A 23757-nucleotide genomic window follows, 5' to 3' on the forward strand; every position below is an offset into this window, starting at 1 on the left:
AATGGTACGAGGCAAGGCTGTCCTCTATCACCAATCCTCTACGTGCTCTGCATGGAACACCTACTCAACGCGATCCGAGATGATCAGAATATTAAGGGCCTACAGACTGCCTCATGCCATTGCAAATGCTCGGCCTTTGCAGATGACATTTTGCTTTTCCTTTCTTCTCCTATCACAACTCTCCCCTCTCTTCTCTCCACCATACACACCTACTCTCAATATAGCAATTTCAAGATAAATCCATCTAAAAGTGAAGCCCTTAATGTCACCCTTCCCGCCGACGTAGTCGCACAGCTCCGCACCTCCTTCCCTTTTAAATGGTGCCATAGATCGCTCACGTACCTGGGAATACAGGTCCCCTCTAATCTAGCTGACACTTTTACACTAAATTACCCGCCTCTTTTACAACTCCTGAGATCCGACCTGGCTAGATGGGAGAGCAGGGACTTCTCCTGGCTGGGCAGAATTAATGTACTGAAAATGAATGTTCTCCCTCGCATGCTCTAATTATTCTCCACTGTGCCAGCTCTTCTGCCCAAATCCTTCTTTGGGGGACTCTCTGCGCTCCTGTCTGGCTTTGTGTGGATCCATAAAAGCCCAAGACTAGCCCCCAAAATATTATCTAGACGCAAGTCTGAGGGAGGCCTAGGCCTTCCGGACTGTCTTGCTTACCACCTGGCTTCAGTCCTCACAAGAGTCCTGGATTGTCAGGCCTCAGCACCGGCCAAGCTCTGGATATCCCTGGAACATGACTCATGCTCTCTAGACCCTAAAACGTTTATGTGGCGTCCCTCCACACCGCGTTCCTCCTACACTTTAACTGAACTGCCTCCAGTATTAGCCACGATGGCTCAGACAAGATGCACTTACCTATCTACTTCACGACTGTTTACCCCGCTGACACTGGTGTTTGATAACCCGTTATTCCCCTCAACCTCGTCCACTTCTTCGTTCCTGGGCCTGTTGAAGCACACCTCACCTTCTTTCCTCACTCTCCTGACCTCTAGAAGACTTACTAGGTGATACGCCCCCTACTTTTATGCATTTCTTTCAACACACCCAACTGAGACACTTTTATTTGAAGCATCAACATAAACTGCATCTCCGTCGCCCTCTGTCCCCATTCGAGAAGTTATGCACATCTAGCTCTCGACCGTCCCGTCCGATTAGTAGTATTTACTCACTTATCCTTGATGAACTCAGTAATGACCCTTTGCCATACAGGAGGGGTTGGGAGAGAGAGCTGATGACTCAATACTCGGATGAGGAATGGAAAAGGGCCCTACGCTATTGTCATAAAGTCTCCACCTCATGTAAGGCCCAGGAAACGAACTTCAAAATCCTAACCAGATGGTATCGGGTCCCGGCTCTATTATACAAGTTCTTCCCAGGGACCCCTGACGTATGCTGGAGGTGTGGAGAGTCGGGGGGCACCATGACTCACATATGGCTGAGATGCCCAAAGCTCTGCTCCTTCTGGACCCAAGTGTTGGATGTGATCCATAGGTTAACATCCATAAGATTGGATATGGACCTGGGACCCTTGTTGCTATCCATCCTCCCCCCCCCCCCTCCTCCTCCCAAAGTGGCCAGCTCAGCTAGCTAGATTCAAGTAGCTGGCGGCTAGGATGGTCATTCCTAGACTGTGGAAATCCACTTCCCCACCCTCTTTCTCATCGTGGCTGCGAGAACTCTCCCACCTCCATAGGATGGAAGAGTTAATAGCTGATTCCAGACGATGAATGGACAAACACCATCTGATCTGGGGACCTTGGGTCTCTTTCATGTCCTCCCCTGAATTTAGATCTATAAATCTGGAACCCCCGGGGCCCCCGAGTTAAATGCAAATCTGGGGGATGCTCACGCCCTTCTTTCTCTCACTATCTAACGTCTGCCTTAAATCGACACGCCATGTCGGAGAGTCTTAGACTGTGCGCCCTGTTGTGAGGAAAGCCTTCTCTTTCCTATATTCTTGTTCTTCGCTCTCTTTTGTCTTCTTCTCTCACTCTGCTTCCATCTTTCTACCCCTCCTTCTTTTTCTTTCTCTTCTTTTCTTTATCTCCCTTGTACAGCGCTCCAACATACCTGTCCAGTTGAGATCCTACAGGGGTAGTCCCTTGATACTCTTATTGTGGAGCCTCCATTGCATATTATTAGGAATGTTCTTACTGTTATTAATACACATGTATTTCTTTTTTACCTTATCCTATGTGTATGACTGCACGTGCCTTAAAGTGTTATTATACTGTATTTTTGGAAAACTTACAATAAACTTCTACTGTTCAAAAAACTACAGATCATGGAGCAAAAAATGAGCCCTCAAGCCGCTCCATATACGGAAAAATGAGAAAGTTATAGATGGTCAAAATAGGGCAATTTCAAACATACTTATTTTGTTTAAATGGTTTGAGATTTTTTTTAAGCGGTACAATTATAGAAAAACATATAACCAGGGGTATCATTTTAATTGTATTGACCCAAAGAATAAAGAAAACATGTCATTTTTACAGCGTGAAAACAAAACCTTCCAAAATTTGCTATATTGCGGTTTTCTTTTCAATTTTCAGACGGCCGTCACGCCCCCTCCCATAGACTTGCATTGAGGGGACTGGCGTGAGTCCTGACGTCACGGACTTCCATTCACGTAGTCGCAACTCAGACCATCCAGCGGTTCCAGTGAAAAAACAGGTGAGTGCCGCATGCAATAATGCGGGGGTCGCCAGCGGTGGGACCCCCACGATCAGACATCTTATCCCCTATCCTTTGGATAGGGGATAAGATGTCTAGGGTAGGAGTACCTCTTTAAGGCTAAAATTGTGCACCAAAGTTGTGGTGCTTTTTTTTGGTGTACATCATCTATTTAAGCAACATCCCTTATCAAGTAAGGTACATTTTTATTTATTTATTTAATTATTTATTTAAAAAAATTAGCAACATATGCATAATAATTGTGTCTCAATTACTATGTTCCACAATTCTGGTTTAGTTGATGCCAACTTTCTGTCAAAACAGCCATTGAAAAATGTTTCAGTCAGAAATGGGTTCAAAAGAAATGGGAAGTGTAAAGAAAAGACAATTTCTTCTCCTTTCTGCTGGATTCACTTCTGGCTTTGGTTTAACAAACAACATCAAAACCTGCTTTGGCATTTTAGCAAGAAAACGTTGGGTAACACCAGCCATAAAGTGCTTTATTGTGTCTCTTTTCTCTTGCTCAGTCATGTCCCATTGTGCACTTTGAGGAAGATTTATTAAAACCTGCCCATAGGAAAAGTTGCTGAGTTACCCATAGCAACCAATCAGATTGATTATTTACATTTTTAAGGGCCTGTGAAAAATGAAAGATGCAATCTGATTGGTTGCTATGGGTAATAGGAAAGAACTAATGTCCAAACTTGGACAGAGGTGCCTTATTAAAACATAACTTTTACTAGAAATGATTAAGAATAGATGAAAAAAACAAATAATAGTGCACAAAAGTGGTGGAAAACAAAAAAGATACAAAATATACTATCTGTTATGTAGCAGTAAATACAGCCGTGTGTTCACACAGATGGTACAAAATATGCTCCTATTTGTTATCACAGTGGAGTTTTGATTTAATAGAGTACACCATACTCCACTGACTATTCAAAGACAGTGCTCGCTAATCACAAACACGTACTACTAAGTCCTTATTCCCAACGCGTTTCCATGCGGGCAACCGATACAGATTGCTATTCCCCGCACTTCATCAGGGGATATAGAATATAGCATAAAAATATTGGAGCAATAGCCAAGAAATAATGAAATTAAAAGGAGGGGCCCATCATCATATCAACAAGGTATATAGTCGCATATGGATACATCCATGGGCAAATTAAATCACCCTCAAGAAAAATGATCCCCAAGTAAATCTTATCTATCCAGCCATCTGATATAGTAACCCCATGCTTCTGGGTAAAACAGACGGGCTGCTGGATAGGTAGGAGAGACCCCGGGGAACCGAATACGTGTCGGCAAACAAAGCAATAAGTTGTCCCTGCAGTGGCAGGGGGTCCCGGGACGGTGTCCAGGTAGTGAGCGTGTGAGCGACGCCGGCGTGTTCACCTAACACGCTCACTACCTGGACACCGTCCCGGGACCCCCTGCCACTGCAGGGACAGCTTATTGCTTTGTTCGCCGACACGTATTCGGTTCCCCGGGGTCTCTCCTACCTATCCAGCAGCCCGTCTGTTTTACCCAGAAGCATGGGGTTACTATATCAGATGGCTGGATAGATAAGATTTACTTGGGGATCATTTTTCTTGAGGGTGATTTAATTTGCCCATGGATGTATCCATATGCGACTATATACCTTGTTGATATGATGATGGGCCCCTCCTTTTAATTTCATTATTTCTTGGCTATTGCTCCAATATTTTTATGCTATATTCTATATCCCCTGATGAAGTGCGGGGAATAGCAATCTGTATCGGTTGCCCGCATGGAAACGCGTTGGGAATAAGGACTTAGTAGTACGTGTTTGTGATTAGCGAGCACTGTCTTTGAATAGTCAGTGGAGTATGGTGTACTCTATTAAATCAAAACTCCACTGTGATAACAAATAGGAGCATATTTTGTACCATCTGTGTGAACACACGGCTGTATTTACTGCTACATAACAGATAGTATATTTTGTATCTTTTTTGTTTTCCACCACTTTTGTGCACTATTATTAGTTTTTTTCATCTATTCTTAATCATTTCTAGTAAAAGTTATGTTTTAATAAGGCACCTCTGTCCAAGTTTGGACATTAGTTCTTTCCTATTATCTATTGCCGAGAGGTTTAGTGACTACTAGGCACATGTATGGCCTGAGACTCCTTACATACATTTAACTATTTTTTGGTTGCTATGGGTAACTCAGTAACTTTTCCTCTTGACAGGTTCTGATAAATCTTCCCCAATTTGTTACAAACATTTTTCTACCAACCTGACCATGGATCCAAATTAAGAGAATATATAAAACATGTACACTCACTGGCCACTTTATTAGGTACACCTTGCTAGTCAGACCCCTTTTGCCTTCAGAACTGCCTACATTCTACTTTCTACATGGTGCTGAAAACATTCCTCATAGATTTTGGTCCATATGGACATGTTGGCATCTTGGCATGATATTTGTTGGCTGCACATCCATGATGCGAATCTCCAGCTCCACCACATCTCAAAAGTGCTGGATTGCATTGAGCTCTGGTGACTGCGGGGGCCATTGAAGTACAATGTACTCACTCTCATGTTCCAGAAACCAGTTTGAGATGATGTGAGCTTTGTGACATGGTGCATTATCCGGCTGGAAGTAAGCCTCAGAAGATGGGTACACTCTAGTCATAATGGGATGGACCGTTAAAGGGGTACTCCACTCCCCAGCGTTCGGAACATTCAGTTCTGAACGCTGAGTTCGGGCTTTGGGGGTCGCCACGCCCCCTCATGAGGTCACACCCCGCCCCTCATGACATCACGTCCCACCCTATATTCCGAAGGAAGGTTGGAGAGTGGAGTACCCCTTTAAACTGTTGATGCAAGGCAGGCTGGATTCATGTTATTTACACCAAATTCCATCCCTGTCATCTGAATGTTGCAACTAAAAACAAGACTCACCAGATCAGGCAAGGTTATTCCAGTCTTTCATTGTCCAATTTTGGTGACCCTATGCGAGTTGTAGACTCAGTTACCAGGTTCTTAGCTGACAGAAGTTGCACCTGGTGTGGTCTTTGCTGCTGTAGCCCATCTGCTTCAAGGTTCACTGTGTTGTATATTCGGAAATGGTATTCTGCATACCTTGGTTGTAATGAGTGGTTACTTGAGTTACCTTTCTGTCATCTCATATCAGTGTGCACATTCACCTTTGACCTCTGACTCCAGCAATGCATTTTCGTCCAGACAGCTGCCACTTATTACTTTTCTGACCATTCTCTGTAAACCCCAGCAATGAGTGTATGTGAAAATCCCAGTAGTTTAGCAGTTTCTGAAATACTCAGACCAGCCTGACTGACACAAACAACCATATCTCATTAAGGGTACGTTCAGATGGGCGGATCCACAGCATATTTTACGCTGAAGATCCACCACAGAAGGACCCCTACCAGATGCCTTTAGATGTGCCTGCTCGGAGCGGCAATACGCTGCTACGAGAAGACACACTTCTGCGATGTGCGAGTTGCTGCGCATGCACGGTGTACTCGCACACATCGAGGCCGCTCCCCCTGCTCCCTGAACTAGGACTAGAGCAGCCGAGATGCGCAAGTATACTCCGCATGCGTGCGGCGGCTCGCACGTGTCAGTGTGTCTACTCATAGCGGCGTATTGCCACTCCGAGCAGGCACATCTAAAGGCACCCTGTAGTGGTCCTCTGGTGGCAGATCCGCAGTGTAAAATATGCTGTGGATCCACTCGTCTGAAAGTACCCTTAGGGTAGGGTCACACCTAACGGATCCGCAGCGTATTTTACACTGCGGATCCGCCAGTGACCCGACCCATTTTGTGCCTCCAGCTGTTGCCCCCCCCCCCCCGTTCTCCCCCGCCTCGCTTGTCCCTGGCCAGGGGCAGGCAAGGCGGGAGAACTGGGGGCGGGGGTTTGGCAACAGCTGGAGGTACAAAATGGGTCGCATTACCGGCAGATGTGACCCCACCCTTAAAGTCTCCAAAATCACATTACTTCCCTATTCTGATATAGTACTTTGATCTACAGCAAGTTGTCTTGACCATGTTTAAATGCCTAAATGCATTGAGTTGCTGTCATATGATTGGCTGATTAGCTATTTATATCAACAAGCAAAGTGTACCTTATAAAGTGGCCAGTAAGATTTTATTCTTCTATTTTTGTGATGTCGTAAAACTGAGTGCTGTCCTTGGAGTGGGGCATTTATTGAGTATGCTAAATGGGGGAATGGTGTGCATTCAGGTGTGATTTGCTTATGTAACAACTTTATAAAAAACATGCAACTGGACATTTTAACATGCTGAATATGCATGGGTTAATAGTTAAAGGACAAAAAGAATAAGAAAAAACTTTCTGCACATACAACAAAGAGGCTATGTTAAATCATTCTATATGGAATCTGATAATACACGAGCCTCAAAAATCATATACCTATAGATCTCAATTGTACTGTCTCATTAGAACACAGAATATGGATTATTTTTCCATAGACATAAAATGGAGCTCAGACACTCTGACCACAGAAAGATCTTTGCATAAAAATACAAGCTCAGAATTTTTTTTTTTATACAAATCTAGCTGGAAAGCGTTTGACACATTGATAAGAAACATTGGAGAGATGCAAATGTTTACTTCTGTATCAGTACAAGAGGCACAAGCTGAAGATATGGACTGAATGGTGTAACAGAATAAAAAAATGAGAACAAGTATTCAAATCGCTTCCTAGACATCAACATCATTTACATACTGGACCGGGTGTAGAAAGAAGCCTGCAACAGACAGATCCGCCTTGTAATAAATTGTCAGGCCTGTCTAACAACTTAGATAGTGGTTAAAGTAAAAGAGTCACAAAATGAAGTTCAGATAAACACACAAAAATAAGACATAAACATACATACAATGCACTGCAACGGAGCACAGGCTAGGAAGACGCATACAATAAATTAATACTATTACTGTACATAGCTGGACAATACTACTTACAGCAGAAGAGTCCCAATACTTTACATCATACCACATGCTACATTAACATTCTTGCACACTTTATAAAATAATGCCAAACAATAAAGCATTACAGACAGTGATAGGGCATGAGGGTTAGAAAAGAAGGGGAGATCACTGGCCCGAAGCTTTATTGAAATACAAAACATCAAAGGGGAGAGGGGGAAGGAAAGGAGTGTTAAAGGAGTATTTGACTGTGTTACAGAGGCTGTAAAATTAGTGTAGTTCATAATATAGTGTCTGTACCTGTGTATGATGGATGGTCTTATGTGATCTTTGTCCCCATGTTTATTTTTAATAGCATATAAAATGAGTGTTGTCTTAGGTTTTCCCAGGTTGCAGTGTGGACCAAGACATTGCATCACTCGTCAGGTGTAGAAAAAGAGCCTATCTGCTTCAATGGGTGGAGCAACTGCTGGGTGAGGGGGAGATCATTCTCCACAGGGCTGCAGGGAATTGTCCCAGGAGTGTTTCAATGGGACACTTACAACAAGGAATCCTGGAAGTTGTCATTGGAGGGGGGGAACTGGAAATAGCCATTTTACAAAAAGAAAGCAGCAGCATTATGGGGGACTCACAACATAGCCATTTAGCCCCAAGACAAGCAGTGATTCTTCCTAAGCATGTCCATTACTGTCTAGCAGGTAAGGACTAAAGTCACCTTATAGTGTATAATTCCTTTAATTCTTTTTATCCTTGACATTCAGATTGAACATGATGGAATAGTCTCTGAGCAGGCTGCAGACCAACCTGCGGTAGTCCTGGATGAATGTCCTCTCCAAATTTATAATCAGGCATTTCCCAGCAAACCACAAAGGGGGTAGTTATCAACTGCAATTGTTTAGTAAACTTGTGAATATGACAAAAAATCACAGATTTCCTGCACTAACTGCAGATTTTGAGTGATTACTTGCCGTTTTCGGTAGCGCTTGCTGAAAGAGTGCGGTCTATCGGAAAGGGAGCATGGTAACACTTTGCCCCACTCGCAATATTTATAGCAGTTCGTTCTGGCAAACCAGTGTAATCTGCTCTTGAGCTAGCTGAGATTCTCACATGGGTGCACAAACTCACTTGATTTATGTAGCATTCTCCTCTACATATATCCAGCAGGCCTGTGTGCTGGTGGGGGAGCCTGTGCGCTAGAGGGGGCTTTATTACTTTTTGGGAATGTTTTTTTTTTTTTTTTAACCACTAAACCCTAAAGGGGTACTCCCCTGTATTTTTATTATTTTTTTTATTAACTGGTGCCAGAAAGTTAAACAGATTTGTCAATTACTTCTATTTAAAAAATCTTAATCCTTCCAGTACTTATCAGCTGCTGTATGTTCCACAGGAAGTTCTTTTCTTTTTAAATTTCCTTTCTGTCTGATCACAGTGCTCTCTGCTGACACCTCTGTCCATGTCAGGGACTTTCCAGAGTAGGAGCAAATCCCCATAGCAAACCAATCCTGCTTTGGACAGTTCCTGACATGGACAGAGGTGTCACCAGAGAGCACTGTGATCAGACAAGCTCCTGGCTTGTGAATCCTCCTGATGTGTGAGCCGGGAGCGTTTCACAGAGCCTGAGTGCACAGAGCCCTGCTTGTCCACACTGCACAGAGCCCTCCTTGTCCTCAGTGTACAAAGCCCTGCTTGTCCACACTGCACACAGCCCTGCTTGTCCTCAATGTACAGAGCCCCATTTGTCCTCACTGCACAGAGCTCTGCTTGTCCTCACTGCACAGAGCCCTGCTTGTCATCATTGCAGAGCCCTGCTTGTCCTCATTGCACAGAGCCCTGCTTGTCCTCACTGCACAGAGCCCTGCTTGTCCTCATTGCAGAGTCCTGCTTGTCCTCATTGCACAGAGCCCTGCTCGTCCTCATTGCACAGAGTCCTGCTTGTCCTCGGTGCACAGAGCCCAGCTTGTCCTCACTGCACAGAGCCCTGCTTGTCCTCACCGCACAGAACTTTGCTTGTCCTCAGTGCACAGAGCCTTGCTTGTCCTCAGTGCACAAAGCCCTGCTTGTCCTCAGTGTACAGAGCCCTACTTGTTTTCAGTGCACAGAGCCCTGCTTGCCTTCAGTGTACAGAGCTCTGCTTGTCCTCAGTGTACAGAGCTCTGCTTGTCCTCACTGCACAGAGCCCTGCTTGTCCTTATTGCACAGAGTCCTGCTTGTCCTCATTGCACAGAGCCCTGCTCGTCCTCATTGCACAGAGCCCTGCTTGTCCTCAGTGTACAGAGTCCTGCTTGTCCTCATTGCACAGAGCCCAGCTTGTCCTCACTGCACAGAGCCCTGCTTGTCCTCACCGCACAGAACTTTGCTTGTCCTCAGTGCACAGAGCCTTGCTTGTCCTCAGTGTACAGAGCCCTGCTTATTCTCAGTGCAGAGCGGGGCCTGTCCTCAGTGCACAGAGCTCTGCTTTTCCTCAGTGCACAGAGCCCTGCTTGTAATCAGTGTACAGAGCCCTGCTTTTCTTCAGTGTACAGAGCCCTGGTTGTCCTCAGTGTATAGAGCCCTGCTTTTCCTCAGTGCACAGAGCCCTGCTTGTCCTCAGTGTACAGAGCCTGCTTGTTCTCAGTGCACAGAGCGCTGCTTGTCCTCAGTGTACAGAGCCCTTCTTTTCCTCATTGTACAGAGCCCTGCTTGTCCTCAGTGCACAGAGCCCTGCTTCTCCTCGGTGCACAGAGCCCTGCTTGTCCTCAGTGTACAGAGCCCTGCTTGTCCTCAGTGCACAGAGCCCGGCTTGTCCTCAGTGTACAGAGACCTGCTTGTCCTTACTGCACAGAGCCCTGCTTGTCCACCCAGACTTCCTGTATTTGGACTTCTTACAGCTGTAGGGACAAAATATATATATTTTATAACCACTGTATATTACAGATATCCATATGTTATTATCTCCCTTATATAAAAAGTTTTTGTTAACAACAGTTACCCTTTAAACATCTTCCAGAATGTTTGCCTATATTTCACAAATTTTGCATACTCGTTCATTTTTTTCCCATGCGAAATTCGTAATAAAATTAGCAAAATGCACATGTGCGAATATATCTTTCAACAAAATACTTTCCGTTTGGTTGCTAGGGATGTTGCTAACCTCTTACATCCTCTGACATCCTTCTAATTGGCCCACAAACTAAAAGAAACAGTCTGGAATAATGTGAACCAAAGGCCTGGGACACATAAAAGGAGGACTGGGTTCCGGGCGCTTCCCCTCCTAGGAGTGTACTGAATCTTAGGCAGGCAGATCCATAGAATAAAAAGGGAGTTTATTCGCAACAATAGTTTCGAGTCTTGTGCCAGACTCTTCTTCAGGCATATGACAAGGGGTTCAAACACATACACTTAAAATACCCGGGACCCAAAATGGTTCCGGGTGAAAGGTCACAATGACATTACTCTTAAATTACAAAATATAACATGCAACATAAAAGGTGATAAAAGCATAAGAATATATACATATATAAAAGTTAAGATTAGATGGAGTTTGGTATAAAATGTATATGTTTGCCCATTTGGCAGCGCTGGAGACTCCCGATCAGCGGAGGTTAATCACGGCATCAGAGGCTGATGCGTGACGCTCGCCATAACGAGTGATTGGGGTGGATAAAATGTAGCGCATAGTAGACAAAAACTTTTGTGAATGAAGAAAATCAAAATGAGGCTGAGTGGTGGGGGTGCTCGCGATGCACACCCCGGCTCCCGTACCTGACTCGCTCTCCGTCGGTCCTGTCCCGGCGCGCGCGGCCCCGCTCCCTAGGGCGCGCGCGCACCGGGTCTCTGCGATTTAAAGGGCCACTGCGCCGCTGATTGGCGCAGTGGTTCTAATTAGTGTGTTCACCTGTGCACTCCCTATGTATACCTCACTTCCCCTGCACTCCCTCGCCGGATCTTGTTGCCATTGTGCCAGTGAAAGCGTTTCCTTGTGTGTTCCTAGCCTGTGTTCCAGACCTCCTGCCGTTGCCCCTGACTACGATCCTTGCTGCCTGCCCCGACCTTCTGCTACGTCCGACCTTGCTTCTGTCTACTCCCTTGTACCGCGCCTATCTTCAGCAGTCAGAGAGGTTGAGCCGTTGCTAGTGGATACGACCTGGTCACTACCGCCGCAGCAAGACCATCCCGCTTTGCGGCGGGCTCTGGTGAACACCAGTAGTGACTTAGAACCGGTCCACTAGCACGGTCCACGCCAATCCCTCTCTGGCACAGAGGATCCACCTCCTGCCAGCCGGCAGCATGACAGTAGATCCGGCCATGGATCCCGCTGAAGTTCCTCTGCCAGTTGTCGCCGACCTCACCACGGTGGTCGCCCAGCAGTCACAACAGATAGCGCAACAAGGCCACCAGCTGTCTCAACTGACCGTGATGCTACAGCAGCTACTACCTCAGCTTCAGCAATCATCTCCTCCACCAGCTCCTGCACCTCCTCCGCAGCGAGTGGCCGCTTCAGGCCTACGACTATCCTTGCCGGATAAATTTGATGGGGACTCTAAATTTTGCCGTGGCTTTCTTTCTCAATGTTCCCTGCACTTGGAGATGATGTCGGACCAGTTTCCTACTGAAAGGTCTAAGGTGGCTTTCGTAGTCAGCCTTCTGTCTGGAAAAGCTCTGTCATGGGCCACACCGCTCTGGGACCGCAATGACCCCGTCACTGCCTCTGTACACTCCTTCTTCTCGGAAATTCGAAGTGTCTTTGAGGAACCTGCCCGAGCCTCTTCTGCTGAGACTGCCCTGTTGAACCTGGTCCAGGGTAATTCTTCCGTTGGCGAGTACGCCGTACAATTCCGTACTCTTGCTTCAGAACTATCCTGGAATAATGAGGCCCTCTGCGCGACCTTTAAAAAAGGCCTATCCAGCAACATTAAAGATGTTCTGGCCGCACGAGAAATCCCTGCTAACCTACATGAACTCATTCATCTAGCCACTCGCATTGACATGCGTTTTTCCGAAAGGCGTCAGGAGCTCCGCCAGGATATGGACTTTGTTCGCACGAGGCGTTTTTTCTCTCCGGCTCCTCTCTCCTCTGGTCCCCTGCAATCCGTTCCTGTGCCTCCCGCCGTGGAGGCTATGCAAGTTGACCGGTCTCGCCTGACACCTCAAGAGAGGACACGACGCCGCATGGAGAATCTCTGCCTGTACTGTGCCGGTACCGAACACTTCCTGAAGGATTGTCCTATCCGTCCTCCCCGCCTGGAAAGACGTACGCTGACTCCGCACAAAGGTGAGACAGTCCTTGATGTCAACTCTGCTTCTCCACGTCTTACTGTGCCTGTGCGGATATCTGCCTCTACCTTCTCCTTCTCTACTATGGCCTTCTTGGATTCCGGATCTGCAGGAAATTTTATCTTGGCCTCTCTCATCAACAGGTTCAACATCCCGGTGACCAGTCTCGCCAGACCCCTCTACATCAATTGTGTTAACAATGAAAGATTGGACTGTACCATACGTTTCCGCACGGAGCCCCTCCTAATGTGCATCGGACCTCATCATGAAAAAATTGAGTTTTTGGTCCTCCCCAATTGCACTTCTGAAATTCTCCTTGGACTACCCTGGCTTCAACACCATTCCCCAACCCTGGATTGGTCCTCAGGGGAGATCAAGAGCTGGGGTACCTCTTGTTTCAAGGACTGCCTTAAACCGGTTCCCAGTACTCCCTGCCGTGACCCTGTGGTTCCCCCTGTAACCGGTCTCCCTAAGGCCTATATGGACTTTGCTGATGTATTTTGCAAAAAACAAGCTGAGACTCTACCTCCTCACAGGCCTTATGACTGTCCTATTGACCTCCTCCCGGGCACTACTCCACCCCGGGGCAGAATTTATCCTCTGTCCGCCCCAGAGACTCTTGCTATGTCTGAGTACATCCAGGAAAATTTAAAAAAGGGCTTTATCCGCAAATCCTCCTCTCCTGCCGGAGCTGGATTTTTCTTTGTGTCCAAAAAAGATGGCTCCCTACGTCCTTGCATTGACTACCGCGGTCTTAATAAAATCACGGTAAAGAACCGCTACCCTCTACCTCTTATCTCTGAACTCTTTGATCGCCTCCAAGGTGCCCACATCTTTACCAAACTGGACTTAAGAGGTGCTTATAATCTCATCCGCATCAGGGAGGGGGATGAATGGAAAACGGCATTTAACACCAGAGATGGACACTTTGAGTATCTGGTCATGCCCTTTGGCCTGTGCAACGCCCCTGCCGTCTTCCAAGACTTTGTTAATGAAATTTTTCGTGATCTCTTATATTCCTGTGTTGTCGTGTATCTGGACGATATTCTGATTTTTTCTGCCAACCTAGAAGAACACCGCCAGCATGTCCGCATGGTTCTTCAGAGACTTCGTGACAATCAACTTTATGCCAAAATGGAGAAATGTCTGTTTGAATGTCAATCTCTTCCTTTCCTAGGATACTTGGTCTCTGGCCGGGGACTACAAATGGATCCAGACAAACTCTCTGCCGTCTTAGATTGGCCACGCCCCTCCGGACTCCGTGCTATCCAACGTTTTTTGGGGTTCGCCAATTATTACAGACAATTTATTCCACATTTTTCCACCATTGTGGCTCCTATCGTGGCTTTAACCAAAAAGAATGCCAATCCTAAGTCATGGCCTCCTCAAGCTGAAGACGCCTTTAAACGGCTCAAGTCTGCCTTTTCTTCTGCTCCCGTGCTCTCCAGACCTGACCCATCTAAACCCTTCCTATTGGAGGTTGATGCCTCCTCAGTAGGAGCTGGAGCGGTTCTTCTACAAAAAAATTCTTCCGGGCATGCTGTTACTTGTGGTTTTTTTTCTAGGACCTTTTCTCCGGCGGAGAGGAACTACTCCATCGGGGATCGAGAGCTACTGGCCATTAAATTAGCACTTGAGGAATGGAGGCATCTGCTGGAGGGATCAAAATTTCCAGTTATTATTTACACCGATCACAAGAATCTCTCCTATCTCCAGTCTGCCCAACGGCTGAATCCTCGCCAGGCCAGGTGGTCTCTGTTCTTTGCCCGGTTTAATTTTGAAATTCACTTTCGCCCTGCCGATAAGAACATTAGGGCCGATGCTCTCTCTCGTTCCTCGGATGCCTCGGAAGTAGAGCTCTCTCCGCAACACATCATTCCTCCTGACTGCCTGATCTCCACTTCTCCAGCCTCCATCAGGCAAACTCCTCCAGGGAAGACCTTCGTCTCTCCACGCCAACGCCTCGGAATCCTCAAATGGGGTCACTCCTCCCATCTCGCAGGCCATGCGGGCATCAAGAAATCCGTGCAACTCATCTCTCGTTTCTATTGGTGGCCGACTCTGGAGACGGATGTTGTTGATTTTGTGCGGGCCTGCACTGTCTGTGCCCGGGATAAGACTCCTGGCCAGAAGCCCGCTGGTCTTCTTCATCCTCTGCCTGTCCCCGAACAGCCTTGGTCTCTGATTGGTATGGACTTTATTACAGACTTACCCCCATCCCGTGGCAACACTGTTGTTTGGGTAGTCGTTGATCGATTTTCCAAGATGGCACATTTTATTCCTCTTCCTGGTCTTCCTTCAGCGCCTCAGTTGGCAAAACAATTTTTTGTACACATTTTTCGTCTTCACGGGTTGCCCACGCAGATCGTCTCGGATAGAGGCGTCCAATTCGTGTCAAAATTCTGGAGGGCTCTCTGTAAACAACTCAAGATTAAATTAAACTTTTCTTCTGCTTATCATCCTCAGTCCAATGGGCAAGTAGAAAGAGTTAACCAGGTCCTGGGTGATTATTTACGGCATTTTGTTTCCTCCCGCCAGGATGACTGGGCAGATCTTCTACCATGGGCCGAATTCTCGTATAACTTCAGAGTCTCTGAGTCTTCTTCCAAATCCCCATTTTTCGTGGTGTACGGCCGTCACCCTCTTCCCCCCCTCCCTACTCCCTTGCCCTCTGGTTTGCCCGCTGTGGATGAAATAACTCGTGATCTTTCCACCATATGGAAAGAGACCCAAAATTCTCTCTTACAGGCTTCATCACGCATGAAGAAGTTTGCTGATAAGAAAAGAAGAGCTCCCCCCATTTTTTCTCCCGGAGACAAGGTATGGCTCTCCGCTAAATATGTCCGCTTCCGTGTTCCCAGCTACAAATTGGGACCACGGTATCTTGGTCCTTTCAAAATTTTGCGCCAGATTAATCCTGTCTCTTACAAACTTCTTCTTCCTCCTTCTCTTCGTATTCCTAATGCCTTTCACGTTTCTCTTCTTAAACCACTCATCATCAACCGTTTCTCTCCCAAACTTGTTTCTCCCACTCCTGTTTCCGGCTCCTCGGACATGTTCTCCGTAAAGGAGATACTGGCCTCCAAGAAGGTCAGAGGGAAAACCTTTTTTTTGGTCGATTGGGAGGGCTGTGGTCCTGAAGAGAGATCCTGGGAACCTGAGGACAATATCCTAGACAAAAGTCTGGTCCTCAGGTTCTCAGGCTCCAAGAAGAGGGGGAGACCCAAGGGGGGGGGGTACTGTTATGCCGAGCGCTCCGGGTCCCCGCTCCTCCCCGGAGCGCTCGCTACACTCTCGCTACTGCAGCGCTCCGGTCAGATCCACTGACCCGGTGCGCTGCGATACTGCCTCCAGCCGGGATGCGATTCGCGATGCGGGTGGCGCCCGCTCGCGATGCACACCCCGGCTCCCGTACCTGACTCGCTCTCCGTCGGTCCTGTCCCGGCGCACGCGGCCCCGCTCCCTAGGGCGCGCGCGCGCACCGGGTCTCTGCGATTTAAAGGGCCACTGCGCCGCTGATTGGCGCAGTGGTTCTAATTAGTGTGTTCACCTGTGCACTCCCTATGTATACCTCACTTCCCCTGCACTCCCTCGCCGGATCTTGTTGCCATTGTGCCAGTGAAAGCGTTTCCTTGTGTGTTCCTAGCCTGTGTTCCAGACCTCCTGCCGTTGCCCCTGACTACGATCCTTGCTGCCTGCCCCGACCTTCTGCTACGTCCGACCTTGCTTCTGTCTACTCCCTTGTACCGCGCCTATCTTCAGCAGTCAGAGAGGTTGAGCCGTTGCTAGTGGATACGACCTGGTCACTACCGCCGCAGCAAGACCATCCCGCTTTGCGGCGGGCTCTGGTGAACACCAGTAGTGACTTAGAACCGGTCCACTAGCACGGTCCACGCCAATCCCTCTCTGGCACAGAGGATCCACCTCCTGCCAGCCGGCAGCGTGACAGAGGCTATTCACCGGGGACCTGCAGGGAAAAGCAGGGCTTGCTGACAATCCACTATTCCATATTAGGAACGTAATCCTGATGCACGGGAACATTCTAAGTATACCGATCTCAGTATAGGGTGTGCCCCTGAAGACAATAGGAGTGTATAAAAAGAAGACATTACCCTGATGGTAGTGAAGGTGTTTATCCAAGGTGCTGTTGTGGGAGTAAGAGCATCTGATCCTGTATGGGCTCCGCTGTATAGGGTCATGACTAAAAAAGTCTCAATGAGTAAAAAGGGGGGACTTGAACATGGTGGCAATTGATGAATATTGTCTGTAATAGCAACCAGTCCCACAGTGCAGGTTATATATATGTAAAATACAATAACCAATTGTCACGCTACAGGGAACCGTATGCACCAGTCCACAGTGGACTAATAAGTGATAGTAAACAGGGCAACTGTCCTGGAAGTTGGTGATAATGACGATATGGGAAAATGTTGTTATAATAAAGAAAATATATATAAAGGAATATAAATAGACCGGTATAGATACAGAGATGGAAATGACTAAATTGGACGGCCGCCAGGGTTTGGATGACAGAGGTGAATGATCGACATCCGAAATTATAGGACTGTTTCAACTATCTCATTTAACCCCTTGGGTGCAACCGTTGACAATTTGTACATCCAATAGATGTCACGATGCCGGCTGGCAGGTAGTGGACCCTCTGTGCCAGAGAGGGATTGGCGTGGACCGTGCTAGTGGACCGGTTCTAAGCCACTACTGGTTTTCACCAGAGCCCGCCGCAAAGCGGGATGGTCTTGCTGCGGCGGTAGTGACCAGGTCGTATCCACTAGCAACGGCTCACCTCTCTGGCTGCTGAAGATAGGCGCGGTACAAGGGAGTAGGCAGAAGCAAGGTCGGACGTAGCAGAAGGTCGGGGCAGGCAGCAAGGATCGTAGTCAGGGGCAACGGCAGAAGGTCTGGAAACACAGGCAAGGAACACACAAGGAACGCTTTCACTGGCACTAAGGCAACAAGATCCGGCAAGGGAGTGCAAGGGAAGTGAGGTAATATAGGGAAGTGCACAGGTGAAAACCCTAATTGGAACCACTGCGCCAATCAGCGGCGCAGTGGCCCTTTAAATCGCAGAGACCCGGCGCGCGCGCGCCCTAGGGAGCGGGGCCGCGCGCGCCGGGACAGAACAGACGGGGAGCGAGTCAGGTAGGGGAGCCGGGGTGCGCATCGCGAGCGGGCGCTACCCGCATCGCGAATCGCATCCCGGCTGGCAGCGGGATCGCAGCGCCCCGGGTCAGAGGACGTGACCGGAGCGCTGCAGCGGAGGGAGTGAAGCGAGCGCTCCGGGGAGGAGCGGGGACCCGGAGCGCTCGGCGTAACAGTACCCCCCCCCTTGGGTCTCCCCCTCTTCTTGGAGCCTGAGAACCTGAGGAGCAGACTTTTGTCAAGGATGTTGTCCTCAGGTTCCCAGGATCTCTCTTCAGGACCACAACCCTCCCAGTCTACTAAAAAAAAATTTTTCCCTCTGACCTTTTTGGCAGCCAAAATTTCCTTGACCGAGAAGAAGTCCGAGGAGCCGGAAACAGGAGTGGGAGGAACAGATTTGGGAGAAAAACGGTTGAGGATGAGTGGTTTGAGAAGAGAGACGTGAAAGGCATTAGGGATGCGAAGAGAAGGAGGAAGAAGAAGTTTATAAGAGACAGGATTAATTTGACACAAAATTTTGAAAGGACCAAGATAGCGTGGTCCCAACTTGTAGCTAGGGACACGGAAGCGGACATATTTAGCGGAGAGCCATACCTTGTCTCCAGGGGAAAAAACGGGGGGAGCTCTTCTTTTCTTATCCGCGAACCTCTTCATGCGTGAAGAAGCCTGTAAGAGAGAATTTTGGGTCTCTCTCCATATAATGGAAAGGTCACGAGAAATTTCATCCACAGCGGGCAGACCAGAGGGCAAGGGGGTAGGGAGGGGGGGAAGAGGGTGACGGCCGTACACCACGAAAAATGGGGATTTGGAGGAAGATTCAGAGACCCTGAAGTTATACGAGAATTCGGCCCATGGAAGGAGATCTGCCCAGTCATCCTGGCGGGAGGAAACAAAATGTCGCAAATAATCACCCAGGATCTGGTTAATTCTTTCTACTTGTCCATTGGACTGGGGATGATATGCAGAGGAAAAATTTAATTTAATCTTGAGTTGTTTACAGAGAGCCCTCCAGAATTTAGACACGAATTGGACCCCTCTATCCGAGACAATCTGCGTAGGCAACCCGTGAAGACGAAAAATGTGTACAAAAAATTGTTTAGCCAACTGAGGCGCAGAAGGAAGACCAGGAAGAGGGATGAAATGTGCCATTTTGGAGAATCGATCAACGACCACCCAAATAACGGTGTTGCCACGGGAAGGGGGTAAATCAGTAATAAAATCCATACCAATCAGAGACCAAGGCTGTTCGGGGACAGGCAGAGGATGAAGAAAACCAGCGGGCTTCTGGCGAGGAGTCTTATCCCGGGCACAGATAGTGCAGGCTCGCACAAAGTCCCCAACATCCGTCTCCAGAGTCGGCCACCAATAGAAGCGGGAGATGAGTTGCACAGATTTCTTGATGCCCGCATGACCTGCGAGATGGGAGGAGTGACCCCATTTGAGGATTCCGAGGCGTTGGCGTGGAGAAACAAAGGTCTTTCCTGGAGGAGTCTGCCTGATGGAGGCAGGAGAAGTGGAGATCAGGCAGTCAGGTGGAATGATGTGTTGCGGAGGGAGATCAACTTCTGAGGCATCCGAGGAACGAGAGAGAGCATCGGCCCTAATGTTCTTATCGGCAGGACGAAAGTGAATCTCAAAATTAAATCGGGCAAAGAACAGAGACCACCGGGCCTGGCGAGGATTCAGCCGTTGGGCAGACTGGAGGTAGGAGAGGTTCTTGTGGTCGGTGTAGATAATAACAGGAAATCTTGATCCCTCCAGCAGATGCCTCCATTCCTCAAGTGCTAATTTAATGGCTAGAAGCTCTCGATCCCCGATGGAGTAGTTCCTCTCCGCTGGAGAGAAGGTCCTAGAGAAAAAACCACAAGTGACAGCATGCCCGGAAGAATTTTTTTGTAGAAGAACAGCTCCAGCTCCCACTGAGGAGGCATCAACCTCCAATAGGAAGGGTTTGGAAGGGTCAGGTCTGGAGAGCACGGGAGCCGAAGAAAAGGCAGACTTGAGTCGTTTAAAGGAGTCTTCTGCTTGAGGAGGCCAGGACTTGGGATCAGCATTTTTTTTGGTTAAAGCCACGATAGGAGCCACAATGGTAGAAAAATGTGGAATAAATTGCCTGTAATAATTGGCGAACCCCAAAAAGCGTTGGATAGCACGGAGTCCGGAGGGGCGTGGCCAATCTAAGACGGCAGAGAGTTTGTCTGGATCCATCTGTAGTCCCTGGCCAGAGACCAAATATCCTAGAAAAGGAAGAGATTGGCATTCAAACAGACATTTCTCAATTTTGGCATAGAGTTGGTTGTCACGAAGTCTCTGAAGAACCATACGGACATGCTGGCGGTGTTCTTCTAGATTGGCAGAAAAAATTAGGATATCGTCCAGATATACAACAACACAGGAGTATAACAGATCACGAAAAATTTCATTGACAAAGTCTTGGAAGACGGCAGGGGCATTGCACAGTCCAAAGGGCATGACCAGATACTCAAAGTGTCCATCTCTGGTGTTAAATGCCGTTTTCCACTCGTCCCCCTCTCTGATGCGGATGAGGTTATAGGCGCCTCTTAAGTCCAATTTAGTGAAGATGTGGGCACCTTGGAGGCGATCAAAGAGTTCAGAGATGAGGGGTAAGGGGTAGCGGTTCTTAACCGTGATTTTATTAAGACCGCGGTAGTCAATGCAAGGACGTAGGGAGCCATCTTTTTTGGACACAAAGAAAAATCCGGCTCCGGCAGGAGAGGAGGATTTACGGATAAAGCCCTTTTTTAGATTCTCCTGGACGTATTCGGACATGGCAAGAGTCTCTGGGGCAGAGAGAGGATAAATTCTGCCCCGGGGTGGAGTAGTACCCGGGAGGAGGTCGATAGGGCAATCATAAGGCCTGTGAGGAGGTAGAGTCTCAGCTTGTTTTTTGCAGAAAACATCCGCGAAGTCCATATAGGCCTTAGGGAGACCGGTTACTGGAGGAACCACAGAGTTACGGCAAGGGTTACTGGGAACCGGTTTTAGACAGTTCTTGGAACAAGAGGACCCCCAACTCTTGATCTCCCCAGTGGACCAATCCAGGGTTGGGGAATGAAGTTGAAGCCAGGGAAGTCCAAGGAGAATCTCCGAGGTGCAATTGGGGAGGACCAAAAGTTCAATCCTCTCATGATGAGATCCGATGCTCATAAGAAGGGGCTCCGTGCGGAAACGTATGGTACAGTCCAATCTTTCATTATTTACACAATTGATGTAGAGGGGTCTGGCGAGACTGGTCACCGGGATGTTGAACCTGTTGACGAGAGAGGCCAAAATAAAATTTCCTGCAGATCCAGAGTCCAAGAAGGCCACTGTAGAGAAGGAGAAGGCAGAGGCAGACATCCGCACAGGCACAGTAAGACGTGGAGAAGCAGAGTAGACATCAAGGACTGTCTCACCTTTGTGCGGAGTCAGCGTACGTCTTTCCAGGCGGGGAGGACGGATAGGACAATCCCTCAGGAAGTGTTCGGTACTAGCACAGTACAGGCAGAGGTTCTCCATACGGCGTCGTGTCCTCTCTTGAGGTGTCAGGCGAGACCGGTCGACCTGCATAGCCTCCACGGCGGGAGGCACAGGAACAGATTGCAGGGGACCAGAGGAGAGAGGAGCCGAGGAGACGAAACGCCTCGTGCGAACAGAGTCCATATCTTGGCGGAGTTCCTGACGCCTTTCAGAAAAACGCATGTCAATGCGAGTGGCTAGGTGAATAAGTTCATGTAGATTAGCAGGAATTTCTCGTGCGGCCAGAACATCTTTAATGTTGCTGGATAGGCCTTTTTTGAAGGTCGCGCAGAGGGCCTCATTATTCCAGGACAATTCTGAAGCAAGTGTACGGAATTGTACGGCATACTCGCCAACGGAAGAATTACCCTGGACCAGGTTCAACAGGGCAGTCTCAGCAGAAGAGGCTCGGGCAGGTTCCTCAAAGACACTTCGGATTTCCGAGAAGAAGGAGTGTACAGAGGCAGTGACGGGGTCATTGCGGTCCCAGAGCGGTGTGGCCCATGACAGGGCTTTTCCGGACAGAAGACTGACTACGAAAGCCACCTTAGACCTTTCAGTGGGAAACAGGTCCGACATCATCTCCAGATGCAGGGAACATTGGGAAAGAAAGCCACGGCAAAACTTAGAGTCCCCATCAAATTTATCCGGCAAGGATAAGCGTATCCCAGGAGCGGCCACCCGCTGCGGAGGAGATGCAGGAGCTGGCGGAGGAGATGACTGCTGAAGCTGTGGTAGCAACTGTTGTAGCATAACGGTCAGTTGAGACAGCTGTTGGCCTTGTTGCGCTATCTGTTGTGACTGCTGGGCGACCACCGTGGTGAGGTCAGCGACAACTGGCAGAGGAACTTCAGCGGGATCCATGGCCGGATCTACTGTCACGATGCCGGCTGGCAGGTAGTGGACCCTCTGTGCCAGAGAGGGATTGGCGTGGACCGTGCTAGTGGACCGGTTCTAAGCCACTACTGGTTTTCACCAGAGCCCGCCGCAAAGCGGGATGGTCTTGCTGCGGCGGTAGTGACCAGGTCGTATCCACTAGCAACGGCTCACCTCTCTGGCTGCTGAAGATAGGCGCGGTACAAGGGAGTAGGCAGAAGCAAGGTCGGACGTAGCAGAAGGTCGGGGCAGGCAGCAAGGATCGTAGTCAGGGGCAACGGCAGAAGGTCTGGAAACACAGGCAAGGAACACACAAGGAACGCTTTCACTGGCACTAAGGCAACAAGATCCGGCAAGGGAGTGCAAGGGAAGTGAGGTAATATAGGGAAGTGCACAGGTGAAAACCCTAATTGGAACCACTGCGCCAATCAGCGGCGCAGTGGCCCTTTAAATCGCAGAGACCCGGCGCGCGCGCGCCCTAGGGAGCGGGGCCGCGCGCGCCGGGACAGAACAGACGGGGAGCGAGTCAGGTAGGGGAGCCGGGGTGCGCATCGCGAGCGGGCGCTACCCGCATCGCGAATCGCATCCCGGCTGGCAGCGGGATCGCAGCGCCCCGGGTCAGAGGACGTGACCGGAGCGCTGCAGCGGAGGGAGTGAAGCGAGCGCTCCGGGGAGGAGCGGGGACCCGGAGCGCTCGGCGTAACAATAGATTTCTTTTTTCTTTAAAGTCTCAAAACGGTTAGCACATTCCACTGGAATGTGGTCAATTGGAGTGACCGTGTAAACGTCCTGTTCATCTGGGTGAGTCAGGGCACAGTGTCTTGAGACCCCATGGAGCAGAAACTTTTTCTTGACGTTCTGTCTATGTTTGTTGAAACGGTTTCTGAGAGGTTGTATAGTCCGACCCACATATTGCAAATGGCACTTACATTCCAGGAGATATATAACATAAGAGGAATCACATGTAAGTCTGTATTTGATGTTAAATCTTTCTTGAGTGGTATTGGATACAAAATCCGTCCGCTTGTTTTGAATCTCTCTGCAGCACAGACATCTCTTGGCATTGCACCTATACGACCCCATTGACAAAATGGGTTTTCTAGTGATGAATTTGTGCTGCTTTATAATACTGGGTGCCAATATATTTTTTAGGGTGAGTGCCCTTCGATAGGTAATGGGTGGTTTAGTAGGAAGAATTGCACTGAGAGTGGCGTCATTTTGCAAAATGTGCCAATGTTTATTTAGAGTTTTCTTAATCATACTTGCGGAATCACAGAACGTGGTGATAAAATTAAGCCTCTGTGTATCACTCATATTCTTGGTATT

This window comes from Hyla sarda, chromosome 5 (assembly GCF_029499605.1).
Source record: "Hyla sarda isolate aHylSar1 chromosome 5, aHylSar1.hap1, whole genome shotgun sequence".
In the NCBI taxonomy this organism is placed as follows: Eukaryota; Metazoa; Chordata; class Amphibia; order Anura; family Hylidae; genus Hyla; species Hyla sarda.